The sequence below is a fragment of the Mirounga angustirostris genome, unplaced genomic scaffold (genome assembly GCF_029215605.1).
Source record: "Mirounga angustirostris isolate CCGP_5_RB_7025 unplaced genomic scaffold, mMirAng1.0.hap1 SCAF_15, whole genome shotgun sequence".
NCBI classification, from domain to species: domain Eukaryota; kingdom Metazoa; phylum Chordata; class Mammalia; order Carnivora; family Phocidae; genus Mirounga; species Mirounga angustirostris.
The window spans coordinates 25,878,130-25,894,116 of record NW_026991723.1 but is presented as its reverse complement, the minus strand read 5'-3'; the positions used below and the strand labels follow the sequence as shown (position 1 = coordinate 25,894,116).

Here is a 15,987-nt window from a genome sequence, read left to right as displayed (position 1 = left end):
ACTTAACTGTAACCGCATTCATTTTTCTTCGGTAATTTGCAAAGAACTAAGTTTGAAGTAAATAATTTCCTGAGAGTGTAAAATTCATTTTTGAAGGTTTGCCCTCGGGCATCAGAAAATGCGTTCTTCAATGTATTACGGTTGTGGTTTTCTGCTGAAGGAGGCTGCTGCCAGGCACGAATAGAGGGGCACGGACCCTGCACAGACAGAACCGACTGGGGAGGGGAGCTGGCCAGCCCCTCAAGCACCAGGGAAAAGTTGGCAGCAACATTCTGCAGCTCTTTCACATGTGCATATTCATGTAACCATCCACACTGCTCAGAGGGTCTGGGATGCTATTTAAATTGCCTTGTGGAATCCATGCATTTGGTTAACACAGATCTATAGTACAGAGATTCAAGACTCTGCTTTATCCAAATAAAGTTCTCGTAATTAAAAAAAACTATATGTAACTTCTTCTACTTCTGTGTCCTGATCTGTAGAAAGAGTATGCTGACCCAAAGACTTCAGGTAATAGGGGCTTGATGGAAACAGCCAATTGGGTCATAGCCTGGGTCACAAGATCACCTGAGAATTAACTATCGTTATAAATTACTACAAAAACATGAAATACCCAAATAATTTTTGAATAACACATGCAATTAATTTGCTAGGGTTGTGAATGGTTCAGTACCTACACCCCCTTTTTGAGATTTTCCAATAATGTGTAAAATTTGGTCATTTGTAACTTAAAGCAATTAGGTCGACACATCTGGAGGACCCAAACTAGAATAGGAGAGTACCTACAAATGCTGTATAAACAGATATGTTAAAACTAATGTCTTGTAGAATTTCTGAAGGGCCCAACAGAAAGATAACACTGATAATTAATGGGCACCTCAAGTTTTCACACCTAGATAGGAAGCCCAATTCTAACTAAATAAAAAGCAAGTAACCATCATGGTCACCACCAAGGGACAGGGCTGTTTACTATTTCAGGGATTCTCAGAATACCTCAGGAGCTGAGGAAATGAATGGAAAATACCTACGGATCTGGGGTGGGAGGGTGGTTAAGGAGGGGACACAATGTACCCTAAGAATGACTGAGTGTCTTCCTCAATCGAAATTCTCAACCATTACCACAGTTACAAAATTGCTGCAATGAACTCTCATCCAAGGTGAAACATTTGCTAAAGTCAGTGCTAAGATCAGGAACAAAGCTCCTCAGACTTGGCGTCTCCCACTCTTGGCATATTTGAGTCCTGAGAATTCAGAGTCTGATTATAATTCTCTGCTTCTGCTTGCATTGTTTCATAATTGAAAAGAATCTGATATGTAGTATAAGATGCAGAACAGGAAAACCGAGAAGTCAAACCAAAAATAATACCATCCAAGAAACCATGCCAATGAATAGGATTATCCAACACTGAGGCCATTGTTTTCCATGTTGTAGGTTTTCATTGTGCAGGTCTGCACATGGCAGATTGTCTTTGCAAATGTGCTTTTTCTCTGGTAATATCTGGGTTAGTTTCTTTGAATTTGCTAACCCAAAGCTCATTAGGTGATGAGTAAGAAAACAAACTAGAATAAATAGGTATTACTGGGCAGTTCATAAAGAGGAAGATCTACCTGACAATAATGAGGACTTCCCAAGGTCTTACGGGGTCTGATGCAAAAAATTCTGCTCCATACCACCCAGGGCCAGAGAAGAGGGACAAGTGGACAGAGCTCCCCAAAGGTGGTAGTCAATCAAATACTCCCTAAATAAGAAATGAGGTGTGAAGCATCAAGAGAGAAAAATGCATTTAAGGGGATCTGGATATTTTGCCCATAGAACCCAGCACCCCATGGTGATTCAAGAAAGAAGACTGATCCAGTCCACAAGATGGCAAAGTGCTATTAGTAATTTGTTGGGCGGACACTAAGCAGGAAAATCAAGTGCTCTCTTCCTCTCTGGAAATGCACAACTTCGAAACTTTTGGCCTGACCTTAAGTTCCAGCCTTGCCTCTCAAGCTGAAAGGCACACACGCAGAGAACATGGGTTCTCCTTAACGCTTAATCACCATGATGAAGGAAAACAGAGGAATTTCCACAAATTCTCTGCTTGCTCTGAAAATGCATCATAAAACTAAAAGTTTTCAGACAGTGGTGTTTTTCTCCCAATAGCAACCAAGATTTCAAAAAGAGGGAATTTTATTCAAAGTGTATCAGCCATGAAAGTAATTATAATACCCCTGTTCTTGGAGGGAACTGGGCTGCATATGAGGAATCAGAGTGAAGCTAGAAGGATCAGAAGGAAAACTCAAGACACAGCTCAAAGCCTGGGCCCTACCCGCTTCTGGTCACAAGCGGCCACAGTCATGTGATCACCAACCACCAGTTTTCCATGACAGCGTAATGCTGGGGTAATGCAGACAACCAACAAACTTTTTACAAACCCTCATTTCGGGTGTGTGTGTGTGTGTGTGTATGCTCATTTGTGTATGAATGTTGAGGAAGGGGCACGGGTGAGGGTTATCATACTCCTGAACCGTTCATGAACTTGCAGTGAAATTTTCTGCATACCCTTGTATCGTGAACGTCTCTCCCCTATCCGCCACCAACACCTTCCCCCAAGTCATCTTTTGTTACCAGAAACTAATGCATTATACAGTTGCTCCCACTGGAGTTCTTTACAGGCAACTGTACATGTATGCCTTATCCAAGGACCTTCTACACCATGACCCTCATCAGACAAAAGCCTCACAAAGGCCTGTAAGTCCCTATGTGAGCTGCATACCTGCCACCCTTCTGGTCTCTCCTACTGCTCTTCCCACCCTCACTGTGTTCCAGCCACACCGGTCTCTGCTGCTCCTTCAACATGCAGAGTTCACCCCAGACTCCCTGGCCCTCGCATTGGCTGTTCCCTCTGCCTGGAATGCTGTTCCCTTAGATATCAGCATGTTCACACCCTCACCGCCCTCAACTCTTGGCTCGAATGTCATCTTAGTAGACAGACCTGTCTTAACTACTTATGAACAGTGAACCTGTCATTATCCTCCTCTTACCTCATTGTCCTTTACTCATGGCATTTGTCATTACTTGTAGACAACATCTATATTTCTTCCTCTGTCTTTCTTATCTTCCTTCCAGTAGAGTTTAAGCTCCATGAGGCAGAAACTTTGTTCTGTTTAGTATTAAATTCCCAGAGCCTTAGGATAGTCCTATTCAAATACTCTTAAAATTTACATTTATATTATTTACCTAATATTTTTTGTTTATTTCATGTTTTTAGTTTAAGCCTTATCTTAAAAATAATATCATGGAATCAAGAGTATGACGCACTAGGGATATTTTCTCTAATAAAGAGTAAAATAAATACAGAACTATCAGAATGAAAGATGTTTGCCCTTGAGTATCTGCTAAAGCCATCTCATTATCACTGATGATATATGTCCCCAGCTTTGAGAAACACAGTATCATCCATTGGCAATGGATACCAGTGGCAATACATGCTAGGCTCATCCAATGGGGATACATACTAGTGTGAAAGCAGTGACCTTGGCATGGAAACAAGTGTTATTTACTCTTCATAATGTTTCTTAGTTTCACAGCATAAAACATCAAAGCTGGAGTCACAGGCCTGGCTTACAGCCCTGGGTCTGCCACAAACCAGCTATGTATCTACCCTTAGGCAAGTGGCTTAAGCTCCCTGGGCCCAATGTCCTCACCTCTGTAATCAAGGCTTTGGATGATTCCTAAGCCCGCTGCCAGCTCTCTGTTTTTATTTCTTCTAACCACCACACAGATGCAAGAAGGAATCCTAAAGCAATTGTTATTAATACCTAGTTAATATTTAATCATTGTGATAAAGAAAAATAGAACTCCCACAATATCTCTGCTCTGTGACTTTGAGAAACAGAAAATAAATAGTATTTTATAAAATAAAATAATATTTTTGATATAGTTATACTGGGACTATGAATCTTTTCTATAACCCCATGACCCTGCCCAGTGTAGGCAGCTGGATATCAAACACCCAATGCCTCAAGCGAGAGTTATCCAGGCAGAATTAAAATTAAAAAGTTGAAATCTTTGGTCAAGGCCAGAACGCTCTTTTTTTTCCCCCCAATAGAAGCCGGTATGTATAGAATGATTAAATTTAAAAAAACACCATTCTGCAACCCTTAGAAATTAAATAACTATTTCAGGAAAGGATCAGAGCTAGATACCAAGCCCATTAGGTTCAAATTTTAGGGGAAGAGGATATTTGCTAGATGCCAAACTATCACTCCACAAATTACTTACCAATTGCCAAGGGAAACTTAAATTTCTAAAGAAAAGATCTGGGGGTCACCTTCCTTAAAAAGCAATCCAACTTACACAAGTAGTGTAACAACCTGACATTATGTGCTTCTAAATGAGATACAATGTAAAGTGTTCAGCATCTGTGATGGCCTTCTTCCCCAAAACATTTCATTTACACCTAATCGAGCCTTTTGAAATAAGTTCCAATTCAAGGAAATACAGGGGATAAATGACAAAGAATCCCACAAAACAGGGCACCTGGGTGGCTCAGTCAGTTAAGTGTCTGCCTTTGGCTCAGGTCATGATCCTGAGGTCCTGGGATCGAGCCCCATGTCAGGCTCGCTGCTCAGCGGGGAGCCTGCTTCTCCCTCTCCCTCTGCCGCTCCCCGTTTGTGCTCTCTCACTCTCTCTCTCTCAAATAAATAAATCTTAAAAAATAAAAAAGAATACTGCAAAAAAAAAAAAAAAGTCACATACTGCTAGAATGAAGAACATCCTACAGGACAACTGGCTGGTCCCTTCAAAAAGTCAATGTCAAGAGGGAAAAAAATGAAGGTAGCATTCTAGACTGAAAGGGACCAAAGAAGCACACTCACCACATGCAATGCGTGAACTCTGAGTTGATCTCAGTTTGAAATAGAAGCTGTATGAGCAGTGGGTATTATACGCAATGGATAAATCACTGAACACTGCAACAGAAACTAATGATGTACTATATGTTGGCTAATTGAAATTAAATTTTTTAAAAAAAGAATGAAATGTAAGCTGTAAAAGGCACTGTCGAATAACTGGGGGAATTTGAAGACGCACCAGGTGTTATCTGTTTTTACAGAACTCTTTGAACTTTCTTAGGTACAATGATATTGGTATTGGGTTGTGCTTTTAGGAGATACTGTGTCCTTAGCTGTAGGAGAAACATGCTGGGACATTTAGGTGTGAAGTGACATGATATGGGCAACTTATTTTCAAACAGCAAAATGTTAAACAGAGGATGAATCTCCGTGTTGAGTATACAGCTGTTCATTGTAATATCCTTTCAAATTTTCTTCTTGTTGAAAATTTCATCATAAAAAGTTAGAGAGAAAAACAAGATCCACATACATGACAGAAATGATTTGGAAGGAGATGAATTAGGAAAGAACACTTTTCATACTCTTTCTGTCCCCATGGGAAAGCAGAGGGTCAGAAGGGAGGCCAGCAAGTCAGCTGCAGGTAAGAGGAGACCAGTAACCTGTCCCCTCATAAAGTATGGGGGTTGGCGGAACCATAGAACCTCTAGTCAATGTTGAAGATTAAAAAAATGAAGAAGCCTGAGTCCATCTTTTTTCTGGGAGGACCTTAAAAAAGATGGCCAAGAAACCAGAGCAATCTCAAGCCTATAATGGCACGAGTAATAAATGAGAGAAACCATAGTGTGTTGTCTAGGGAGAGAGAGCAGGGGCCACTTGCACAGAATTTCTTGGTCCCAAAGCCCCAAGAATGCTCCTGCAGAGACGTGTGTGAAGCTGACAGAACCTGGTTGGGAACACAAGACGGTATATCTGTGACTTGCCCGAATTCAGTGGCTGAGGACAAGTGGGAAGGTGAGCAACAAAGCAGCCACCAACATGAAGAAGAAATGACCACCTGTGGCCACAAATATGCCCCCTCCACACAGTGGCATGTCATGACCCCTGAGGATTTAATCCCACACAATCCCACACACCGCACCATCGTCCAGGAACTGAAATAAGCAACCTGAGGAAATGGAGCTGAGAGACCAGTGTGAGAGACCCTGACCTGATGGAATAAACATCGAATGTTCTGTGATTGTCCAAAATTGGCACACAGACATGATGTTTCTTATGTTAATAATAAGGAGAATGTGGTTCCACCATGGAGAATAAAAAAAGACTATCTCATTACGCACCCAAATAATAAAGGATTTCACCAGAAGTACACGGCAAACTCGTCTAGTGAGCGTGTGACTGTTCTGAATGATTTTGTAACAGGATGGTAGATACTGAAGCTGGAGAGCACCCTCAGATGCCCTGCAGTCCTGTACTGTTATTTCTGGTCCTCACACAATTTCCTTTACAGATGATCCAGGAAGTCAGTGTGGGAAAGGCTCAGTTGGGTGGTTGACTCTCGGGTCTTGGCGGGACTACTAAAGAGGACAACCATGACTGTAAATAGAAACACCACCTCATTCCCAACGTCCTCCCCTCCGACTCCACTCCCACTCCTCAACTCTCGCCCCCTTCCTGCCTTCCACTCTCACTACCTGGGGTGGAGATGACTCTTCTGCCTTCAATTTGGGATATCAATCTCTTAATATTAAAGACTTAACAAGTTAGGGGCGCCTGGGTGGCTCAGTCGTTAAACGTCTGCCTTCGGCTCAGGTCATGATCCCAGGGTCCTGGGATCGAGCCCCACATCGGGCTTCCTGCGCTGCGGGAAGCCTGCTTCTCCCTCTCCCACTCCCCCTGCTTGTGTTCCTTCTCTCACTATCTCTCTCTGTCAAATAAATAAATCTTAAAAAAAAATAAATAAATAAAGACTTAACAAGTTAGAATGAAAATGTCTCTCTCTCTCTTCCCCGCTCCCTCCCTCCCTCCCTCCCTCTCATTTTCTCTGTCCTCAGACCACTAACGCTCCCAGATGATCACAGAAGAAGCCAGTGACTTCTACTTCTGCTGATGCCTTGATGAAAATGAAGACCTCCCACTGCCATCTGCCTGCTCAAGCCTTGGCTTCTCTCACAGGAAATGCAGTATCTTGGTCTATGGATATAACAACATGGATGACAATCGACAGTATAAGGAAGAATTTATTTTCTCCAAAATCCCTCTTTTCATCTCTAGCAGGCTGCGAATACATCAAAAACGAGAGCCTATATTTGGGGCGCCTGGCTGGCTCAGTCAGAAGAGCATACGATTGTTGATCTCGGGGTTGTGTGTTCGAGCCCCACATTGGGTGTAGAGATTTCTTAAAAATAAAATCTTGGAAAAAAAAATTAAAGCCTCCTTTTGTCTTTTAAAAGAGACCGCTTTCACAGTCACAATCTCCTCCATGCAAAAGGGAAGCACCTTCGAACAGGAGGCTCCATGAGCTCATGTTTCTAAGTTTAAGCTAATGGTTGGTTACTGGGTCTCTACCAAATTCCACACCTACCTGCCCTTCTTGCCCCTTCCTTACAGTAAACGGCCCCCCTCAAAAGAAACTAGTAAAACCTCCTTACCCAATCCATCCATCAATAAAAGAGATTTCTTTAAACAGGTGAATCATCCAATGGACAATAAAATAAAGAACTTGCAGTAATTCATACCTTTAAAGAATGAAGGGCTTAACAGAAACATGTTTCAGCAGCTTTGCATTCATAATACATGTCCATAAAGTAGAGGCACGTTATAATTACAATTTTTTCTATAAACTCAACTAATAAGCCTGAAAACACTCATATACACTGTCTACATATGACACATTTTTTTTCTGTAATTCAGACTCAGTATCAATTCAGACAGGACTCTCCCCCTGCTCTTTTCCTTAATGATGTATTACTATAACATAAATCTAAAAAATAACTGCCTCTTCTGGAATTAGTTCAATAAGCTGGCTACTAAATTAAGCATTAATTTAATTCTTATAGTCGCCTGAGAGATGGGCATTTTTTTCTCATTTTACTGAAGAGGAACCTAAGATTTAGAAAGTATAAAAATTTCCCCCAAAATTATGGTGAGCATGTGGCAGACCTGGGATGTGAACCCCAGCAAGTCTGTTTCATGAGTCTCTAATATTATATTCCTCTACGCTTCTAGGTTTGAAGACTGAAGATTTAAGAACTTACAAACATGAAGGATATGCAGTATTCAAACAGACTGTCTTCCAACGTGCCACAGGACAATTCTGCTGATTTGGAGCTAAATTTATTCCCAGAGTCATTCAGTCTCTTTGCCCAAAATAAAGGAAGATAAAATCGAAGCATATGTTAGAATTTAAGCCAAGCTATTATCTATCCTCTTTGTAAATTCTGAAAAGCGTGTCCACCAAAATCAGATGCTAGGAATGAGGAGGAAGAAAACCAAAAGAGAGGAAGAATGTAAAATTAGGGAGCAAGGAAACGTGGAAGGACAAAATGAAGGGCAGAAAAAAAAAAATGAAAGGTTAAAAAAAAGAGAGAAACAGGAATGGAGCAAAGGGGAAGAAGAACACCCCAGCTGTCCTGATTTGGGAGGTCTTTTGGAAAGTATGCCATGATCTGTGTGTATGGGGGGGCCCTGGGTGCCGCAGTCGGTTAAGCCTCCGACTCTTGGTTTTGGCTCCGGTCATGATCTCAGGGTCGTGAGCCGAGCCCCGCGTTGGGCTCTGTGCTCAGTGGGGAGTCTGCTGGAGGTTCCTTCTCTCTCCTCTCCCCCCGCCTCACAAATGAATAAATAAATCTTAAAAAAAAAAAAAAAAAAAAAAGGTTAAAGTGAGTTCACCATACGATTTCTGGAGAACCAAAGAATGGGGAACAATTTTTCTTGACTTTGAAGTTCCAAACCTAATTTCTTAAGGGCTCCTTTGTCTTTTCGGGAAACACTAGTAGTGCAGAACGCCCCTAAACGATGTGCACTTTTTCCATTCCAGACACAGCTGGGCCCTCCCATGAAGCACACGGAGCTGGTGGTACGCCCAGGTGAGGCAGGTAGTTTACAAAGTTCGAGGTCAGGGCACTTGTGAGGCTAAGGGGGAGAAAAGCTGCTACTTCCTGCCGCCTGATGGAGCCAGTTCCTGAAAGTTCTACACCCATGTTCAATCTGGGCAAAGAATAAGCATGTTCCGCCCTTACAGAGACATAACCCAAATATCATCCCAAAGAGAAGTGACAGGGATCGGAGAGCAGATCCTCACCTTGCAGACGTATATGAGGAAAAGTTTTGTAATAACATTCTCCAAATGACAGAAAAGGAACATTTGGGTTAATTCTTTTTTTTTCTTCTGATAAATTTCCAATTTGTTAAATTACCCATGACTCTTTCAACAGAAAGTCTTTTCTGAAATACCTGAAAATTTTATTAAAACCAACAATTTTTTCCTCTACTAAGAGAGCGTGACGATATACTCTGAGCTCAATCAGAAGCTGGGGGAAGGGCAGCAAAAAAAAAAAGGTTCCTGTGAAGACCTCCATTCTCTGTTACTATTTGGTGAGGCTTACACTCCCATATATTACATGAGAATGAACAAAGCTCATTACTTAGTTTTCAAAAGAGTTAAATGCTAAGTTCTTCAAAGATTCTTTTCTGTTTTATTAGGGGCTTTCTGATTCCAGAAAGTTAAAATAATATTCTTGGTCTCTCTGAAAATGTCACACTAAAATCTGTTCAAATATCTTTACTCTATATACCTCTGGGGGAAAAAAAGAAAAAAACAGAGTACTTGATACCAAGTTGAAAAAAAAAAAGAATTTCAGAAAGATTAAAGAGCTAAGTTAATACACACAGAGTAAAACTAGCAAAAGAAATATTAAGAACTATGTTTACAACCACAGGGAGGGGAAGGCTTCCTAAGCCAGATGTAAAACTTAGATGAAAAAGAGGGCCAGACTCATTTCTATAAGAAGGTAAATCTGTTGTTTGCCAAAAGACATTATTTATAAAAAAGGTAAAGACTAGAAAAACATCAGAATAATATATATAACCAATAAAAAATGAGTGTACATGATTTATAAGGTACATCTATAAATCAACAGGTAAAATGAACATTTCTTCTTATTGGTCACCTGATAAAGATGTTTCACCTTATTATCATTTTTTAAAGATTTATTTATTAATTTGAGAGAGAGAGAGAGAGAGAGAGCGTATGCATGAGCACGTGGCGGGGACAGGGAGGGAAAGAATCCCAAGCAGGCTCCATGCTCAGTGGGGTCAATGCCAGGACCCCAATACCATGACTTGAGCGGAAATCAAGAGTTGGATGCTCAACCAACTGAGCCACCCAGGTACTGCATTTCACCTCATTATTAGTCAGAATATCACTTTAACTGAATCGGCAAAAATAGAAAAGATTGATAATATCTGATATGGATGAAAGTATCAACAAAGGATGCCCTATACTACTGGTGAGAATATAAATTGATAAGCATTTACTCAAAATAATCTCTCAAAATATAAAATATACACCCTTTTCTCTCAGCAATCTATTCCAAGTATCTACCTCTATATGTAAGGCATTATTTGAAACACTTTTCTGAAAACTTGGTAAGAGCATACACATTAAAACATAACTTTAAACCATAACAACATAAACATTAAAAGGAGAAAACAAATCACAATTTGTCAGTAATAATTATCATAATTACTAAATGCCAGGGACTTTCCTGAGCGCTTCCTATACACAAACTCAGCGTGTTTCCTAACAACCTGACGAGGTGGGTACAATGATTGCCCCATTCCAGATGGAAATACTGAGGCAAAGGAGGATGGGAAAGTTGCTCAAAGTCACACAGCTTGTCACGGGCAGCAGCAGGTTTCAGACCCAAGGAGCCTGAGAGCAGCCTACTCTGAAACACTCATTAGTTCAAATTCAGGGGATACCCAGGTACTGATACGAAAGATCCACAAGGCAAACTGTTACCTTTAAAGCAGATGCAGCTTGAATTTGGGATTACAATTTCTTTATGGGACCAACAATGAGTCTGTTTGATTATCTACATGTGGATTTTATTATTTGCATAATATATGCACTCTAGATGGTTAAAGAAGGTTATCCCTAGCAGTGGAAAGGGTAGCAAGAAAGGAAGATTAAGTGCAATCCTACTTTTAGCTCCATATATTTCCAAACGGCTTGAAACTGTGAAAAGCAAGAATGCATTCATGTGTTACTGTTATAATTTTTTTAAGTTATTTGTCTTTAAAAAAAAAAACAGTGGGGGTGCATATGGAAAACAGTTTGTCCTTACAGATGTTTCTACAACTGTGTTTCTGGCTTTTGAACACATTTTTCCCTCTTTTAAAAGTTGATCCAAATATCTGTTCAACTCAACCTCCTCAACTTTCCAGAATTATTTTCAGTTCGTAGAAAAGGCTCTAACCTTCAACTTCTCTAGCTTCGGTCCCACTATATGTTTATGACTATTTTTAAATAGCCAAATTTTCGGTTCCTGTTGAAAGACATTTAGGAGATCATTTATAAGAGGAAAAACAAACTGTGGACCTTGAATGTAGAGTTGAGAAAACCTGGCTCTGCATTCTCAGGGAGTGCAGTTCTCTGGTCAATTACGAATTGGAAATTTCTACAGCTCAAGTCATAGGAATGAGTGCAGATCGGTGGTTTACGTGCAAGAACAGGAGGCCGCAGATGAAATCTGCAGGCTATCAACACTGAATGAGAGAACAGGCCTCCTATTCCAGTTCCTCCTGTGGGATGTCTTAGGGTCACTTAGATATATTTACTGTAGACAGACAAAGGATGCGCCGGCGCTCAGGGAATAAATATCACTATGTGGGCTTCCATCGGGAACTGCATGTAACAAAGCTGATGGTCACAAGGATTCTCCATCAGGGTGACGAGTGCCAAGCCCCCTCCACCCGTCTGGCTCCCGTATATTTTTTCCAGGCCTGCACACCATCCACGCCATCAGGCGGGGCTCCCAAACGCGGAGTGCTCTTGGAAGGCCCGTCAGCCCTCGTGCCCCCCGATGTTTCCACTTCCCCATCCTGCACACTTCTCCATCTTCCGTGAAGAAAGGGAGCCAGGAAGCAATGTGAGAACTAAACACGAGACTTGGTTACAACACAAGGAGGAGCGTGCTGAGGCCTGGCTGCCGGTTCCTTTGGCAATACAGCTGCTCTGGAAAAGCCTTGCAGCCCTATTTCAGCGGAAACTAAAATTAAAATCAATCAGAAGCAGCCTGAGAGAAAAGGGATAAAATTATACATTTATGTAGAGGGGTATGGATACAGACATAAATGTCGGTAGTTTGTTATATATTTTAGGCATCTCTCTTAAGCGCACATATAAATAATCCCTATACAGATGACCAAGCACTAACAGAAGGCCTTTATTCGGGGCTTCCGTGATTATGGTAGCCAGATATTCAACCAAAAAGCAATAGGCTGGTGTAAAGACACAAAAACGAGCACGGAAAAACAGAGTGGGGTAAATTCTACCTCCTGACATCTTCATTGACAAAAGGCCAGTAGTCCATTGAACATTGGCAACAAGAGGCTTAGACTATTATTAGGCAATAATGAAAAATAAATTCTAGGTTAGCACCAAGATAGGGCCCACCATCAGGCACTTCTACCAGCTTCAAAGCTGGATAAAGACACATATTCCGAGGCCATATATTCAAAGGCAGAGAAGCAGAAATCCATGATGCTCCCGTATAAAATGGAAAGCCAAAGTGAACCCTCCAAACTGAAACAGCAATAATTGTATGAAAATTGTATGGAAACCTATAAATCCTAAGCAAAAACCTAGCAAAATGACCTCCTGTCTAGGGCCATTACTTATCTGGAATAATCAAAGAAAGCAGGGGTGAAGGGGGTGGAGAGAGGCTCTGACTCCTTAAAAACTTACAAAAGCTCTCAGATTCTCTCTTTCGCCATTCACATATGAGCTGTCCTCCAAATATCAACTGTTTTCCAATTACCAAACTAAAGTGACTGAAATTGGAAACTCTCTGTGATCATTCATTCAGTCAATTAATACTTACCGAGTGCCAATTTGGATGATGAACAAGACCACTACAAACCCTGTCTTCACAGAGCTCCCAGCCAAAGCTCCATGTGTGAGACGGTCCCTTCAGCCTTTGGTTGCAGGGAATTGACAGAACAGAAAATAAACCCTAGGAAGCTTCCAGTCACATAAACCCACGTCCAGAGAACACACCACCACTCACTGGTGATATTCTAAAATCTAGATTTAATGCTCAGGTTTGGCATTTAGAGATCACCTTCCCACATAAACAATACCATCAATCGTGTCTGGGTCCTTAGGTCAATCCACAGGGCTTGAGTTGCCCTGCATTCAGCTGCAGTGTGATTTAAAGAGGTTTCTGGTGACCCCAGACCCTTCCAATCCACAATCTTAAACTATGGTTATGATCCCGAGACAGCTACTGTGATGACACAGTGCCCAACACTGGACGCTGGGATGGGCAAAAAGCTGCAAGTACCTGGTGGGCAGGCTGACCGCCACCTGCAATCTCAATCTGTCTCCCAGACAAGGGACTAGGAATGGAGGCAGAATCTCCCGAAGGTGCTTCTGAGGGCAAGAATTACATTTGGAACAGCTCATTTGCCCATCACACAGAACAGAGCCATTGGTCCTGGCCAAGGCTATGTGCATTTCACACGGTTGTTACTGAGAAATCAGCACTCACGTGTTTCCTGGCGATTTCAGGAGGTATAATAGTATTTTTACATACTCTTCCCTTTATAAGGCATACATCTTTTTCAGCAGTGATCCCAGCACTAATAGCATTTAAAGTACATTAACTTCTTTTAATGTTAAATACCACTTTTTATGCAGTTTCATTTGCCCTCATCTTATCTCCCAGACCCCCCCACAAAAAAAATCATCAACTCAGCATCTGACTAGTAAAAACAATAGCCTCAGCTCAAGCCCGATGTGTTTATTTTTTTTTTTAAAGAGTTTATTTATGTATTTGACAGAGAGAGACACAGCGAGAGAGGGAACACAAGCAGGGGGAGTGGGAGAGGGAGAAGCAGGCTTCCTGCTGAGCAGGGAGCCTGATGCGGGACTCGATCCCAGGACCCTGGGATCATGACCTGAGCCGAAGGCAGACGCTTAACGACTGAGCCACCCAGGTGCCCCAAGCCCGATGTGTTTAAACCATGGCATGGATAGATGTGCAGCAAAAATAGAAAAAGAAGTTATTCTAAACAAGACCCGTGAGTCTCCGAGATGATTTTTTCAAAAACAACTTTAGTTATGTTTGGAAATTAGGGAGTGAAAGCATAGGATATAGTAGCGACTGCCTGAAGGAAGTCATTTACTGGCTCTGGGACAAGGTTTAGCAAAATCTTCCTTACAATTCATTAAGGATCCCCTTAGGTTATAAACGTTCGGGAAATGTAGGTGCTTTAGCGGTAATCATCCCAAATTATCCAAATAAAAATCTGTTTCAGTCTTCATGTGGGAGTCTCTATAGGAAATACAATCTTCTCTGAAACAAATGTCTACCTTTTAGTCTCTCCCTCCCTGCGCCGCACAGACTATGTCAACGCTTACAGACCATTCCAGAGGTTGTTTTCCTAACACAAAGCTGGGGTGAGAACAGCTCCTAAATATCACTGCTAGGGTTCCCAAAGCTTTTGTGCAGCTCCCAGTAGAACCTAAACAGATTCTCTCTCTGAAGAACCCATGAGATGAAAGGTCTCAAACTAAACCCTCAGGAAGGGAAAGTAATGATGCTAGTATCTGGCTCTCTCTAGTAAAATCCCTGCTTGGGGACATCCACTCCAAGTGCCTCTAAGGAAACAAAGTACTTGATCAAAATGAGGAAAACAAAATGCCATGGTGGGTGGCTGACATGCAGAAAACAGTAGCCTCGCCCAGACCTAGGCCCAGAAAGGTCTGCAAAGCAATGCCCCTCCCCCATCTTGTCACTCAGAAGGTGCTAGCCCTTGTTGATCCCATAGAACGGTGATTCTCCAGGAATGCTTGGGCCACGGTAGTATTGTCATCCTTGGAAACTGTTAGAAATGCCAAGTATCAGGCCCACCTCAGACCTGTTAAATCAGAAACTCTTGGGGTGGCCCAGAAATCTGTGTTTTCACAAGCCTTCCAGGAGCTGCTGATGCGAAGTCACGTTTGTAAACCAGCATCGTAGTAGGACTAATTAAAATCACTGTCCCTCCCCCAGGCCTTATTTATAATTGGAGAATGAGAGACCTTTCCTCCTCCAAAAGAAATGTCAAGAATCGGCAGGTCCAGAGAAAGTCAGGAGCAGATCTGGGGGCTATTCAAGGCCTAATTTACCACTACTCCTCCCTGTTCACTTCAGGTTTAGGGATTTTGATCATGGGCACCCACAGAGGGAGAGGAGAAAGCGTCAGAAATAGATCCACTCCATCCCAGAGCCCAGGGTACGCTGGACAGCTTATCGCTCCATAAACATCACTTCCAAGTGAGTAGGCAACGTAAATAGTGGTTGTAATGAACCAGACAGATCAAGAAAACCCACCACGTTGTCTTTAACACAATGAAGCCACCACTAAACCTACTTCGCGGCTTTCCCAAGCTAGTGGCTATTTATAAGAGACCACACAAAATTCAACAATAGCATCTTAGTCAATACGTAACGTTTAAACTTCAGAGCAAATGCTTTTCAATCGCTGAAAATCTTGGCTATTTATATAACAAGAACATTTAAATAAGTTTTCTCCCCTACAATGAATTTTCAGTCCTCTGAGAGAGACCCCTGGTCTATTCTTGGGCAACATGGCCAACAATTTTACAATTTTTAATCTAGCACTGGGCATCTTTCCATTAACACATGCACGTGCGCGCACACACACACACACACACGCTCATTCACAAAGCTTCAACGTACAGCCGGTGTTCTGATTTCGCTTCCCCAACACAGTTCAAATCTCAGAAGATGAGAACTTTACTGTAAAGCAGTAGCAACAACAAAAGCTACCACGGAAGGGTCCGGAAGTCACCTGCACAGCAGAAAGGACCCTTCTGCACAAAACACTTGTGTCCCTAACTAACCTACTGCCATCACA

At 41.8% G+C, this 15,987-nt stretch overlaps 1 protein-coding gene across 3 annotated transcripts in view; it reads right to left on the bottom strand.

The window, feature by feature from the left end:
• The window catches only part of NTRK2 (neurotrophic receptor tyrosine kinase 2), a 133,750-nt gene that overhangs the window by 43,606 nt on the left and 74,157 nt on the right, over positions 1–15,987 (bottom strand). The gene's annotated exons all lie outside the window — the stretch shown is intronic.